Source organism: Bidens hawaiensis, unplaced genomic scaffold (assembly GCF_021521415.1).
Source record: "Bidens hawaiensis isolate Kalapana, Puna unplaced genomic scaffold, B.hawaiensis_p1.1 tig00021024_1, whole genome shotgun sequence".
Lineage (NCBI taxonomy): Eukaryota > Viridiplantae > Streptophyta > Magnoliopsida > Asterales > Asteraceae > Bidens > Bidens hawaiensis.
The window spans coordinates 318,324-332,978 of NW_027493248.1; the positions used below are offsets into that span (position 1 = coordinate 318,324).

At 36.3% G+C, this 14,655-nt stretch overlaps 1 pseudogene; it reads right to left on the bottom strand.

Moving 5' to 3' along the window:
- Positions 1 to 12,187: 12,187 nt before the first annotated feature.
- On the bottom strand, positions 12,188 to 13,126 carry LOC143562488 (NDR1/HIN1-like protein 1 pseudogene; annotated as a pseudogene).
- Positions 13,127 to 14,655: the final 1,529 nt, after the last annotated feature.

The window sequence follows — 14,655 nt, forward strand, 5'->3', positions numbered from 1 at the left end:
GCTGACGAGAACCTTCACATTCCACTTGATGAAGTTCAAGTTGATGAATCTATGCATTTCGTTGAGAAGCCTGTTGAGATTATGGATCGCGAGGTTAAGCAAACCAAGCGCAGTCGCATCCCTATCGTGAAAGTTCGCTGGGAGTCTAAGCGCGGAGCCGAGTTTACATGGGAAAGGGAAGATCAAATGAAGATCAAGTACCCGCACCTGTTCTCTGCGCAACCGACTTCGAGATAAATTTCGGGACGAAATTTCTTAAAGTAGGGGAGACTGTGACATCTGCCCCGATCCGACCCGACCCAGGTACCCGTTTCTCTGATCCGATCTCTTTCTTTTATGATTTAATATTTATTTATACTTATATTTTACTTTTAATAATAATAATATATTTACCTTCCCGCCTCTTTCTCTCTCTTTCTTTCCGCCGTCCCCTCCCTCTTCCTCCTCCTCTCTTTCCGCCTTCTTTTCCCTCTTGTCGCCATCCCGCCCTTAAGCCTTGAACCCCTGTCCTTTGTTCCTTCCCGCCTAAGGTTGTCTGCGCAGCTCCACGCGCCAGACTCCTTACAAGGAAGCCTGCGTGAAGACCACCTGTTACTGCGATACGCGAGACGAACTGTCCCCGCAACGCGCTAAGGATTTTAGTTCTTCCCGCGGCGCGCTATGGGTACCGTTCTTCCCGCGACGCGCTAAGGAATATAGTTCTCGCGACGCGCTTAGAATTGAAGTTCTTCCCGCGGCGCGCTTAGAAATGTAGTTCTTCCCGCGACGCGTTAAGGTTGGTTCTGTCTGCCTTCGCGCTCGCGCTCTCTTGACCTTCTGTGTCTGCCTTCGCGCTCGAGCTTTCTCGCGCTATGTCTTGAGTAATCCAGCCGTTTACTTTTGTGTTGTCTTATCTTTTGTGCTGTTGATCTAACCTGTCTTATGTCTGAAAAGCCACTTTTGGCGCAGCATGCGCACCAACCCCATTGGTTGACAGAAAAAGTGACTGACATTATCTTTTGAGATCTGCTTTTTCCATGCTTGACCAGTACCTTTATCTGACCCGCCCATGCCTGTTTACTGTTCCCTGTCAGCTTTATCTTGCCCCCTGCAGCTGTCATATCTTTTGATATCTTTTGCTTTTGGAATCTTTTGCTTTTTGGAAATCTTTTCCCCTTTTCTAGGGATTGTGTTCCCTAGGGTTTCTCTATAAATAATAATATTATTTTTCCTAACACATCACACACAAACACTTAATCTCTCCTGTCCTCTCTTGCTCCTTGCCGTTGTTCTTCCTCTGCCGTCTTCTCTCTTTGCCTCCGTCTTCCTCCCTGTTCTGCCCTGCTTTTCCGGTAATATACATTATATATAATAATTTACTTATTAATTATGCTAACTTATATCAAGACTTAAAACAAATCGTTAAAACAATAATCTTTAATTCTAGGTTAACTTGTGCTTGTTTAAAGTTGGTTCTTGCTTTATCTTACACCGCATCGTTTATCAAGTGAGTAATCTCGTACCTAATCCCTTTTTATTTTTAATGTTTTGGGATGTTCATGTGTTCATACAAACTTAGAGTCTTAAACTTGTTTATGAACTTTAGTCGCGCAGTATCCCATGTGTTGAGGACGTTTACTTGGCTGTTTATTTGTATGTGTGTATCATTAACCGCTTTGTTCGGCCTATTCCGCAGTTTTCATGGATCCATTAGATGAACACGGGAGACCTATCGTTTATGGTTTTCTTTGTTTACACTTGCACAGATGTTTTCTTGTTTTTGTGCTCATTTGGGAGCACGGATTGAACTATGAACTATGAGCTATGATCTATTTAGGCTTGATCACAATCTGATTGCACCCTTGTTAAACACCAGACATACACGTGTTGCGCGCGGATTTATTGTTATCTACGTATTGTATTAAACTTGATTTCTCACCAACACGCAAGTGTTTGACGTTTTATTTTAACACATGTTCAGGTTTGCTGTAGCTACATTTGGAGCTTGTGGACACGTAGGACGTTTTTACTTTTGGACCTAGATTAAAATGTATCAAGACATGTTATTGTTGTTCGAATATTTTGCCTTATAATATAATGATTTATGTTGATTTATGTTATCTTCTGTCTACTTTGCGTGAGCGCGAATGAATGTATTTATTAAATATTGACACCCAATAGTGTCACGAGTAATGAAACAATATGTGGCGCCCCGATGTATAATCCGCCTTTGGTCGGGGTGTTACAGGTGTCGGTATACCTTCAACCAGAAAGTCGCTAAATTTCTTGGGTAAAACCATCTTTCGAGTAGTTCGACACGGCTGGATAACTTGTAACGGTTCTTCGTTTAGGCCAGTGTTCGGCCTAGTCGGGCTTACAGGTGGGCTGCCACCTTCTGAACTTGAAGACTCACTTCTGTTTCTGATACGAACCAACTCACCGGTATCATGTCGATCTACTGACCCGTTGTCAAAACCGTTTCTCACCTGCTCCGGTTCGGGTTCAATATCGCACTTGACAATAAATTCGGTCCATTCCGGACCCTTTTCGCCCTCTTGTTTGTCAAGATAAGCCCACGCGTACCTTTTACACTCGTCAAACTTGACATCTCGCGTAATGTGTACTCGTCTTTTGATCGGATCAAACATACGGTAGGCTTTTGTTACAGGTTGAGTACCTAAGTGAATCATCACAATGCTTCGGTCGTCCAATTTCTTTTGACCGATACCAAGGACTTTTACGTTTCCTGTGCATCCGAACACTTTAACTTGTGAAAGGTTCGGTTTTCTTCCTAAAAACGCTCATACGGAGTCGAATCCTTCAAAGATTTTGTTGGTGACCAGTTTAGTAAATAAACCAAGTGATGAGCCACTTCTCCCCATAGGTCTTGTGGTAGTGACATCGCCTTTAAGAAACTTCGAGTCGTACCAAGTATGGTTTGATTTCTTCTTTCAACCACTCCGTTTTGATGTGGGGGTGTACGGGGTCGTAAACTGATGTGCCACGCCTATATTTGATAAGTAATCTTACAACACATGGGATGTAAACTCACCCCATTGTCAGTTCGTATGGTTTTGAGGTTCTTGCCCGTTCGTATGATAAGCCCGCAACTTGGTCTTTCGTCTTGATCATGAAAAGCCACATATAGCGGGTGTAATCGTCAACAACAACAAAAAATTATCGGTTGCCACCACGTGTCTCAGGAGTAATCGCGCCACAAACATCGGCATAAACGAGCTCGAGCGGTACCTTTGCACGATAATTAGATTCTTTCGGGATACCCGATCTTGTTTGTTTGCCTAGCATACATGCATCACAAATTTGCATCGGGTGTTCGATTCTTAGCACTCCATCCACGAGTTTCGAGAGACCCCGAAGGGCATCGAAATTCAAATGCCCCAATCGAGCATGCCATATCCATGCAACATTATACAAATTGACTTGTAAGCAAACCGGAGAAACAACCTTTAAATTTATTTTATAAACCCGGTTAAAGGAACGCGGTACCTTGATTAGAAGTCTTCCCTCTTGTTCGAATATCCATAAGATACCATCTTGGATCCCGATCTTGCATCCTCTTTCGTCTAATTGCTCGAGACTTATAATATTATTTTTGAGATATGGAATAAAATAAACGTCACTCAAGGCTTGTTGTTCTCCCCTTTGACCTTCTACTACTATCGTGCCCCGACCTTCGATTTCAACACACGAACCATCACCGAAACTTACTTTACCGGTCTTGTTACGATCATGTTGGAAAACCATTCCGGATTTCCCGTCATGTGATTACTCGCCCCGTTATCAAGAATCCACTTGTTTTTATCACATGGGGTTGAAGCATATTGCTTCAGATCAACCCGGTCTTCTTTTATAAAAACGACATCTTCCTTACTCCGAGCTACCGTCATCATGTTTAGAACCGGTTCGCCATCTTGAGCTAGGTTACTTTGATCATTCGTCTCCTTGTTTCGGTTAGGACATGACGTGGCAAAGTTTCCTAGTTCATAACACCGATAACATGTAATCTTTGGCCGATCCTTCTTAACTCGGGGTTCTTCCTTTTCCCGATCCACAACCTTACCCTTTCCCTTGTTCTTTTGACTTGATTCAGTTCACATCTTGCCTTTCCCATGACGCCTTTCTTGATTGCTTTTAGCTTTCCATTCTTCATATGTATATAGGAGTTGCTCTTGCTTACCGGACACGGGTTTGTCTTCATCTCCAGATCGTTCTTCAAACGCTTTTGGGCGTCCAACGGCTTCATGGAACGTCATAGTCTTTATATCAGTAAACTATTCAATAGTAGCAACAATCGCTATATACCTCTTTCTCGGAACGGACTTCAAAAGCTTTCTCACAAGGGTCTTCTCTTCAAACGGTTCTCCAAGATTGCTTGTTTTGGAAGCTATTTGGCTAATCTTGGTCGAGAAGTCATCAATCGTATCCGTTTCTTTCATCTTGAGTACATCGAACTCATGTTGAAGAGACTCAATACGTGTTTCCCGAACCCCGTCAACCCCAACAAAACGAGTCTTTAGTGCATCCCAAATCTCTTTAGTGGTGGAAAGGTGAGCCACTTGCATCACCAAAGCCTCCGGCATGGCTTCATAGAGATACACTATCGCCAACCCGTCTATCTTCGAGTCAACCACCGTTCCCGTTCTTGGTTTGATAGCCTCCTACAACCCTTGAACCTTGAAGATGGCCTTGATTTTAACCGTCCAAATCGTATAATTTATAAACGTAAGAATCGGAAACTGAATCGAGAGGGAACTCGGTTCTTTAGGAAAACCGACTTGATTACTTGGCCCTCCAACTTGATTATTTAGTTGATCACCCATCTTTTCCTTCGATCTCTGGTATTTTAATTCAAAGTTGGACTTGACGTTCTTGAATCAAAATCTTGATCGTTGAAAAACTTGTAATCAATCAGCAAAGAGAACTTATTAATTGCATCAAAGTAAAGTATTATAAACTTTTTCTTACTTTCGTATCCTCTATAAATAAAGTCCCAACTACCAATTATAATAGTAATATAATATCCAAAACTTCCTTGAATCAAATTTTTTTTAACCTTTTTCCTTCCTTGTTAGTCGGTGACACAAACCCCACGAAACTTTGAAGATAATTAAAGGTTACAATTAAAGGAACAAGTTGAAACTTGAATTAAGTTTACAAACAGGTCGTCGGTTCCAGAGCGAGGGATCTCGTTCTTCACAGCTGCTTCTTGATCTTCAAGCCTTCTTCAAATCCGACGCAAGATGCCTTTCTGGGCAGATTAAACTTTGGTCGATGATCCTTAGCTTCTGATTTTAGAACCCTAACCTTACGCTCTGATACCAATTGAATCAATAAGATTTCAAGTCTAAATCTTTATTGTATTGATTGATAAGTTGCGAATACTTGATTACAAATAACCCTATTTATAATCATACAATTACTTGTTAGACAAGAATAGGAGTAAAACTAACTCAAAAACCCCCTAGGTTTGTAAGTATGACAACTAGGTCCCCGCACTTACAATAAGATTTCAAGTCTAAATATTTATTGTATTGATTGATAAGTTGTGAATACTTGATTACAAATAACACTATTTATAATCATACAATTATTTGTTAGACAAGAATAAGAGAAAAACTAACTCAAAAACCCCTAGGTTTGTAAGTACGACAATTAGGTCCCCGCACTTACGCAAGATTACACTAACACAAGGCGCCCTCGGTTTCAAAGTTGGTGGAACATAACCAGGGTTAAATCTTTTTCCTTTAAAACTGCTATCCGACTAGCAAAAACTAGTTTAGTATCTTTCTTAGGAAGAATCACACCAATAATAAAGTCGATATCCATATTGATAAAACTAGAATAATTATTACTATACATATGGAGCCTGGTTTTTTACACAAACACAATATTTGTAATACCCCAACCTGAAATGGGCCGACGTGTCACTGTTACAGATATCATAACAAAATTCGAATAAGTCTAAGTCAAATTATATTTACTCAAATAACAGAGAATGAATAGTCTTTAAGAAAAACTTGAACTTCATTATTCTCTCATCACTAATTTCCCCGAGTCCCGGATTACCTGAAACAAAATAAGAAAAACAAAACAAGAAAATACGGCTGAGCCAAAAATTGCCCAGTAACAGAAAGAACAATAGTACATGTAAAGACGAACTTACGAAAAAGCAACAAAAAATAGAACTGACACTAGACCATAACTGAACTAACTGAAACTAATACAGATACTAAATATAATACTAATACGAATGCCGATATAACCCAATATACTAAATAACAGAATCGGATATAAAACAATAATAACAATAAACATATAAAGAAACAGATGCATAACCATATATCGAACTACACGACAATAATATATCCATAAAATAAGTCGTGTACACATAATCACCCAGAAACAGAAACAGAGGGGTACACAGTTAGCTAATCTATGCACCAATAAGATGACACGTGTGGCGTACACGCGTTGTTCCATCCCCCAGAAATCAGAAATCAGGAGTCAGAACAGAACTAGGATCGATCCATACGCCCCTAAGTGGCCCTAATACTATACAAGTACTAGTTAGAGACGCCGTGAACTTTAATTACGCACTGTCACGACAAGTGCCATGCCGTTGACGCCCCAACGACAAGTCAGAAAATGCTCGGGTAACAGAGTACTAAAACTAAGAACATATAACTAAAATATATTATGTAAAATAACCGGATTCAAAATATAACTGACGCGCAACAAAAATCCGTACTACAAAGTAACGGAATAGAGTCAATACTAAGTGTAAACAGAAACGGAAATCGTACTACGAAGTAACAGAATATAATTTATACTATGAGTGACAGAAACCAGAATCCGTAGAACAAAATAACGGACTATAATTAATACTAAGAGTAGCAAAAACAGAAACCGTTCTACGAAGTAACTGGATATAATTGACACTACGTGTGAAAGAAACCAGAAACCGTACTACAAAGTAACAAGAAACAGAATCCGTACCTGATCCGATAAACAAGAACACACTAAGTATAAATATTCTTGAGCTCGTACGCGAACCTATAATATTATGGTAGTTTAATTTATAGTTGTGATGCTCACGTTCATTCTATCGTTTTCGATATTTGCAAATAATTAAGTTCCATATTTGTGTATGTGTATAGATCACCATTAATTATTAAATAATAATTATTGTTGAATTGAGCTTTCATATTCAAAGTCACCCTTCAGAGTTATTTACATATTTATTTATCAAACCATATTATATTCTACTCTTTAATATTATCTAATAAAATAATTTGAAAAAGGATAAAACTATTTTGAGACCCTTAAATTAGATTCTGTTTCTAAACGTTTAGTTTTACAAAAATAAGAAGGTGAGGAAAGATCAGTAGGTCACCTTTATTGATCACAGATTTAAGTGTTTATCAATTTAACCCAACAATAACTTGACCCTTAATTAACAATCACTTCTTGACTTGAATCAACATAATGGTTTTCGGTTTTAAGGATCATAACAAAGACAGTTTTAATATCCGAATGAAACTGTTACCTGCGATCGTTCGGTGGGGTTAGTCTAGAAAGAAAACAACCGATGTTGGTGATGGCAGCGGTACCAATGCAGAAACTCAGAGAGCGGAGGCGAGCGGTTGTGTGTGACTACCAGCGGCGTCAGCGAGCACTCCCGTAGCGGTGGCTGCTATTGTCGCGGTGTTCTCCGGTGAGTTGCAGGGGTTCAGGTGGCGGGGTATACGGCAGAGAGAGGACGCGATATAGGGTTTTATAAAAGAAATTGTTTGTGTAATCGTGTATATTTAAACGAGTTGCCCGTAAAATTTGCGATAACTATCTAATATTTGATAATATCAAACATATTGTTGATCACGTTGTCGCCAAGAGTTGCAGTCCATGTGATCTTCAAGTTGGGTTTCGCGAAATGGCAAAAATAGTCCCTCTACTTTGTTTCATAATTTATTTAAACATTTACACTTTCAACCTTTAAGTTTAGAAATAAACTTTAAACAACCCTAACCTTATCGTTATTAATATCTTGACCTTATTAGCTAGCAAAATATATTTATATTTTAAGTCTTCGATTTTTCTTCGTTAACGTTTTATCGATCTTACAAGTTATTAACTCTTACAATGTCCCTCTTATTAATTCGACAATTAATATTTTTTTGTTTTCGATTTTCGTATATTACAATATTACTCACATCGAATCTAGTGTTATTATCTATTATACAATTGTTAACATAATATTAATTTCTTTTGCAACACTTATTATTTAGCTATTAATAAAATCTCCTTTATTTTCTTTTCTCCCAAAGTGTATCATTTCTGGTAAAGGGACATAAACCAAACAAGAAACAATCCTAAAATTGGTTCTTGATGAGTGATGACGAGCTCTTGGAGCAGTGGCGGAACAAATACTTCTTCATCGAGGGGTCATTCCGTCATTATAAGACTATCTTCTTTAATGGCTACATTTAGAAGGTTCAAATTATGTTTTTGTATAGAAAAATATTAATTTTATATATAAAAAGCCAATAAATTCCCATGAGTGACTATAGGGTCAGTGGACCATCTTGATCCCCCTCTTGTTCCGCCCCAGGTTTGAAAGTTGTAATTTTGTTAATCCTCATATGAGACCATTTAGTTATATGAGCATTACTAAAATGCAGCTTGGGTCAAAACCTACGAGAGGTACCTTGCAATTAAATGTATGATTTTGTCAAATTGAACTATGAGGACCATGAGAGATTGGAAAATTGAGGAAGACAGCGATAGTGGATACCTTTTTGAAAGTGAGACGGATAAGTACTTGGTTGGAAGTTGGAACCATAAAACTTATAAATATACGAGAAATCAGTATATATGTTCTTTTGCATTTAATGCATGTGTCAAATGTATGACGTGTGTCGATATTCTAAGAAAAGATTAGGAAACAAAGAGATTAAAACCAGATGATAAGCTGATGATGTAAGATTCTAGTCATATATGTTTTTCGGTCTCGATCTGTTATCTGTTCACAAAACAACTCCTTGTGCATTAAGAAGAAAAAAAAAAGTTCTACAATGTATTATCATGACGCATGTTGTATTTGGAAGACATGAAATGATACAATTTACGAAATTAAGACGCCCACGGTTTCAAAGTTGGTGAAAGATATAAAACCCTCGGTGTTTTTTATTGATAAAAAATTGATCTTCGTTTCCAGTGTTAAAATGGAACGAATGGCGTAATTTATCTTTTTAGTTAAACTTGTTATCGTGTTTTTGTTGTTTAGCTTTAGTTTTTTGCTAGTTTGCGGTTTTTAGTTAAAGGTCCCCTTAAAAAAAATTGTCATTTCAAATGCAATTGGAATTACAAATTAATGATTTTTTTAGAAGGTCCTTATGTAATATAAAATATACAATACATCATATGTACTAGACACAATGAAATTATAGTTATGTTATATATAGGGCTTGGTATATAACTCTCTCATCTTGTAAACCCTAAACAATACAATCAATACAACTTACAATTTTCACATACACAAACGTGTTATATTTATATGTATCCACAAATAAATGATTTTTTTCTAATGCATCAAAGATGATGTTACTACCTTCTAAAAAAGCAAACATACTACATATATCCAAGGTTATTTTATTGATATGCTCGAAAACCTTCAACTTTTTGTTGAAATAACATTCTATTCGCCAATTAGATAATTAAGTTAAATACTTACCAATTTGATGTTATTTCTTGTTCTAATATTGTTTTGGGTTTGATGTGTGAATTGATCATTTGATCCGGATCATTTGCTTGGAACATATTTGGGCTTGGATAGATTGCTAGTTAGCTGGGCTTATTTGAAGAGAGGATGGGCTTGAGCTTGCTTGAAGAGCTTAGGGTGTTCGTGGGCTTAAAGGGATTGAAGATCCGTGATGACCCGACCCGAGCCAGTTGATAAATATCTAGGTGCGGCAGATCATCACTCATTTGCTCATATTTCTTGTTAGCGTATTATATGTCCGCCTTCATATATCTCGCTGAGTTCTTGAGAGTTGGGTGGGTTCCATCACATTTATGAACCTTTGTGAGTTCGTATTCTTGTGAGTGTATTCAGTATAGTGTAGATCACTGCTATCAACGTGTTTCCTGAGAGATTGTTTCTTTTGGTTAATTTGTAATCTCGACTATTGTATATGTTTGATTTTGGTTGAAGATTTAATAAAATATTACCCGAAATGGCAGGGGAGAGCAAAGGTTCCCTTTTTTAGAGTTCTTCCGGAAACAAAGAGTATTTTTGACACTTTTACTCATGTATAACGATTATATATACGCTAATGAAATCACAATACTAAAAGTAATTTTGTAAGCTAACTAGTGGAAGGATACTTGATCAAAAGACCTTAAAACAATATCTATATGTTTAAAGGTGAATCTTGTATTGGAGGTTGGGTAAAAGTATAGTTTGAGTACTCATTTTCTGCAAGACCACATAAAACTTTTATATGCCATGATCCTTTACCACCAACTAAACAAGACTAAGTACCAACAATGTGACTAATCTTAATTATTGGAAAGTTTTGATGTTTGCCTGACATCAAATATTGGCCAATTATTTGCTTGATAAAAGAAATATACTTTAAAAAAAGTTGTTTTCTTCTTTTAAGATAACATATGTTATAATCATTCACACTTTAATTATTGTTAGGCCTTAGAAAAGATTTGTGAAAACAAGTAGATTAAAGTTTTATCTTATTATATTATATAATAATATTCTATTATAAGAGGTGTCATAATCACATTTCTCATTGAAGAGAACACGATTCCGTTTCTTTTTTGTTCATATTACCGTATAAAGTAGAACAAGAGAAAATGGGTATTGAATTCTTGATGTCTGTTGATTTTACATGGTGTCTTTTCTTGATGAAAGAAAAAATTACAACTTTTCTATCAACTATAGCATACATATCGTATTTTATATGAGGTATTGGTTTAATAAGCCGAGCCAATCGTATCTATATGATGTGATACAAATGTGTATTATAAATTTTATCTATCTCACACGCTTATGTGTTAATTTTATAAACGAAAACCATCAACTAATTAGAAATCATATGAATCACTTTTTAAACTTTGAACTCTCTTTCAACTAATGATTAACATTAACACCGAGCACCAACACTTTATACATGCATATTTCTAATACTCATACTCTTATCTTCAGATGTACACATTACATACCTTAACAAAAAAAAAATTAAAAACCAAAATATTGATTTTAGGGAAGATGGAGTCGTGCCGGCTCTCCCCAATTCCCCAGCTAAAAAAAGCACTAAAATCGTACAAAAATCGTCAAAATCCTTGGGAGAAAGTGAGGATTATTCCCTGCTTCTCTCGCAAAAACAAAAAAGAAAAAAAGGAGGAACTTTCCATCTAGTGTCGGTATTCCCTGCCGGGGCTGGCTCTTTCAAGGAGTCCTCCGACTCCCACCCCCATCTTCTGTTGTGTAGACGAAAAAGATTTTCTTCATTAATGGAATATACATAATAACAATTGTAATTTGTGAATTATAACTCTATAACTTCATTAATGACACATGTTGGTCATAAGATACTAGAGCTCTTTTTTATCTATACAGAAAGTAAGATGTTACGTAAAAATGTTTTATGCAAAACTATTTTGTAACATCATCAAACTTATCTCAAGTCCTAGTTAAGTGACAAAAAAGCAAGTCGCACAATAAACTTTTTTTTTTCATATGATAAGGACAAGACAATACCATTTTTCATTTTTTTGTGACTATCAAATTATTTACAGGATTTAAAAAATACGTCCTTAAAAATCAAACTTCAATACGTATCACTAATGCCAAAATTTTATATTTAAAGGCGTGAAACCATGAGAACGTTGTTTGTGTAACTCTAATACCTAATCAAACACCATCACATGGGAGTGTCCATGATTTAATGATTCATATCTAATCGAACCAAACCTAACGTAACAAACCATCAACCTTTATTTCTGATTATTTTAATTAAATTCTTGTTTTAGATAATAAATATAATAATGACCTCAATTTCCTAAATTATTGAGTCCATTAAAATGAAAAGATTTCCTATCTTTATCAATAAAAAAATAATATTAAATGTTAAATATTAAATGTAAATTAAATGATCTTAAAAATTATTGAAAGTGAAACTAGAAGGATTCATTGTATATCAGGAAAAATATGTCACATTTATAATTCACACCCACTTTTTCCTTACTTTATTACCCATCAACCAAAATTAAAGATTTACAAATTCCTCCACGTATGCTTCCAGTCATATAAAGTAAAAAACAAGTGTGAAAAGAAAATATTACTTAACGACGTCGTTAACATGATCAACACCTTCATCTTCTTCATGATCTTCACACGTTTACACTGCATCTTTGGGACAACTGATACTTGATTCCGGCACCGACAACAATCCCGGGTATCGCCGAGTTCTGTTTATTATTCCCAAACGGAATATACGCGGGACACGTGACATGAATATGATACCTTCCTGAAATAAACCTACCAAGTCTCCATCTAACACGTCCATTCAATTTAATGACGATGCTAATCGAGCCAGTGGATTGGTCCTGACTTAATGAGGCCCGTTATACGGGGCCACAGGAACATTGGTCCCAAACACAAAGGGGGGACCATATGTTGGTATCCTTATGGCCTTGGTAGACAGGCTGGATACCAGTAAAATATGTGATTTGTTGGTTATGGTATGTTGCGAAAACATTGAGTTTATCGTAGTAGATGCCTATACGAGAATTAGGGTTATGGGATGAGACAGTGACTTGGAAGTTGGATGACAAGAGGATAGGGGCTGAAACATTGAAGTTGTAGATGGTGGCATCTTGGAGGGTGAATTTGGGCTTTTTGGGTTGGAGGATAGCCCATGTTATTAGGAAGGTTAGGAGGACGACGAAGGCGAGGATGAGGAAACCGGCGAAGAGTTTTCGGGCGAATTGGCCCTTTTTATGTTTGTGGTGGGTACACTCCTTGACGGACATGATGGGTGGTGGGTGGTGGTGGTAGAAAGATGGGGAGGACTAATTATCACTAGGATTGATTAAAAAAGGAGGTGTGGACACCAATGTGTATTGCTGGAGAAGTGTAGAAAGATCAAGTGGAGGGGCACCTTGATTTTAAGGACTTGGGTGTGTTGTAAAAGGTTGTACATTACAAGTTGATGATGTTGTGATGTGTGTCATATATTCCTTTTGGATTTTGACATTTTTGTTTTTAAAGTTGTTGGGTACCAATTATTTTACATTTCAATATACTTAGGAGTAGTTACTTTTTAATGTTTGTGAGTTTAGATGATATTAATTTATAGATGTCTCATGTATTAGTAGGAAATAAGAACTTTTTAATATCTAGTTTGTGTATAGTCAACTAAAATTTTGAATTTAATAATCCATGCTAACAATATTATTAATAACACTAACCGTAGTTTTATTATAACAAATCCGTAGTTTAATTTTTGTGTGTTTAATACAATTTACAAAATTCTGGCTTTAATAAAAATTACTTGAAGTCTAGTTATAGATAAGCTAAGTTACTTCTGTTTTCATTTATAATAAAAGTAGAAGTTACTTACGTGTGGCAATGATATACTATTAAAAGTCAGTTTCTTTGTAAGGGTTGGGGTGGAATGAAAGTAAGGGTGTTTTACGGTCTGGTTTTCACGATTTTTAAGTCAAACCTTTATTGACGGTTTTTATTTCTGTAAACCACCCAAAACCAAATTGTAGAACTCTTAAACCAAACAGAATCAAATCGTTAGTAACGGTTTGGTTCCAGCTTGGTTTTACGGTTTCGGCTCGTTGGGCTTTTATAATCACTTTCATTTAGTCTTGTGAAGCAAAATTTATGGGGGTAAACTGTTTATAAGGTTATGTGTAGTGAATGGGCTATAAAATGGGGTGTTTTGCGCCATGTGGCGCCTAGTCAGCAAATGGTTGGTTTTTGTTTTTGGGTGTAATGGTGTTGTAACTCAATATATATACATACCTACCATACACAAACAATTATAATATTAATATAACCAAAGTGAAGCAAGGCGACAAGCAGCCCCCCCCCCCCCCCCCCACCCCCCCCCCCCTCAACACAAATCGCCCCTCAAATTCGCCCTTTACATACAGCCTAAGGATTACATAGCATGGTCATAAGAGATTTACGATACTTATAATTTCAAAAACACAGTGAAGAGGTTTACTTTCTGTATTATAATTGAAAATGAAAAGATAGTTTAGCTTATTTTTTAATTACTGTAACTTAGAGTTAAAACAGCTTAAAATTTTAATCATCTCTAATAAAATTATTAAAATTTTTATTATTATTAAAAATTTTAGCTTAAAATTTTAATTGAAAATGGGCGACTAAAATAAGAAATTTTAATTGAAAAAACAGCTTAAAATTTTTAATTATTATTAAAATTTTAGCTTAAAATTTTAATTAAAAATGGGGTGTTTTGCGCCATGTGGCGCCTAGTCAACAAATGGTTGGTTTTTGTTTTCGGGTGTAATGGTGTTGTAACCCAATATATATACATACATACCATACACAAACAATTATAATAATAATAATATAACCAAAGTGAAGCAAGGCGACAAGCA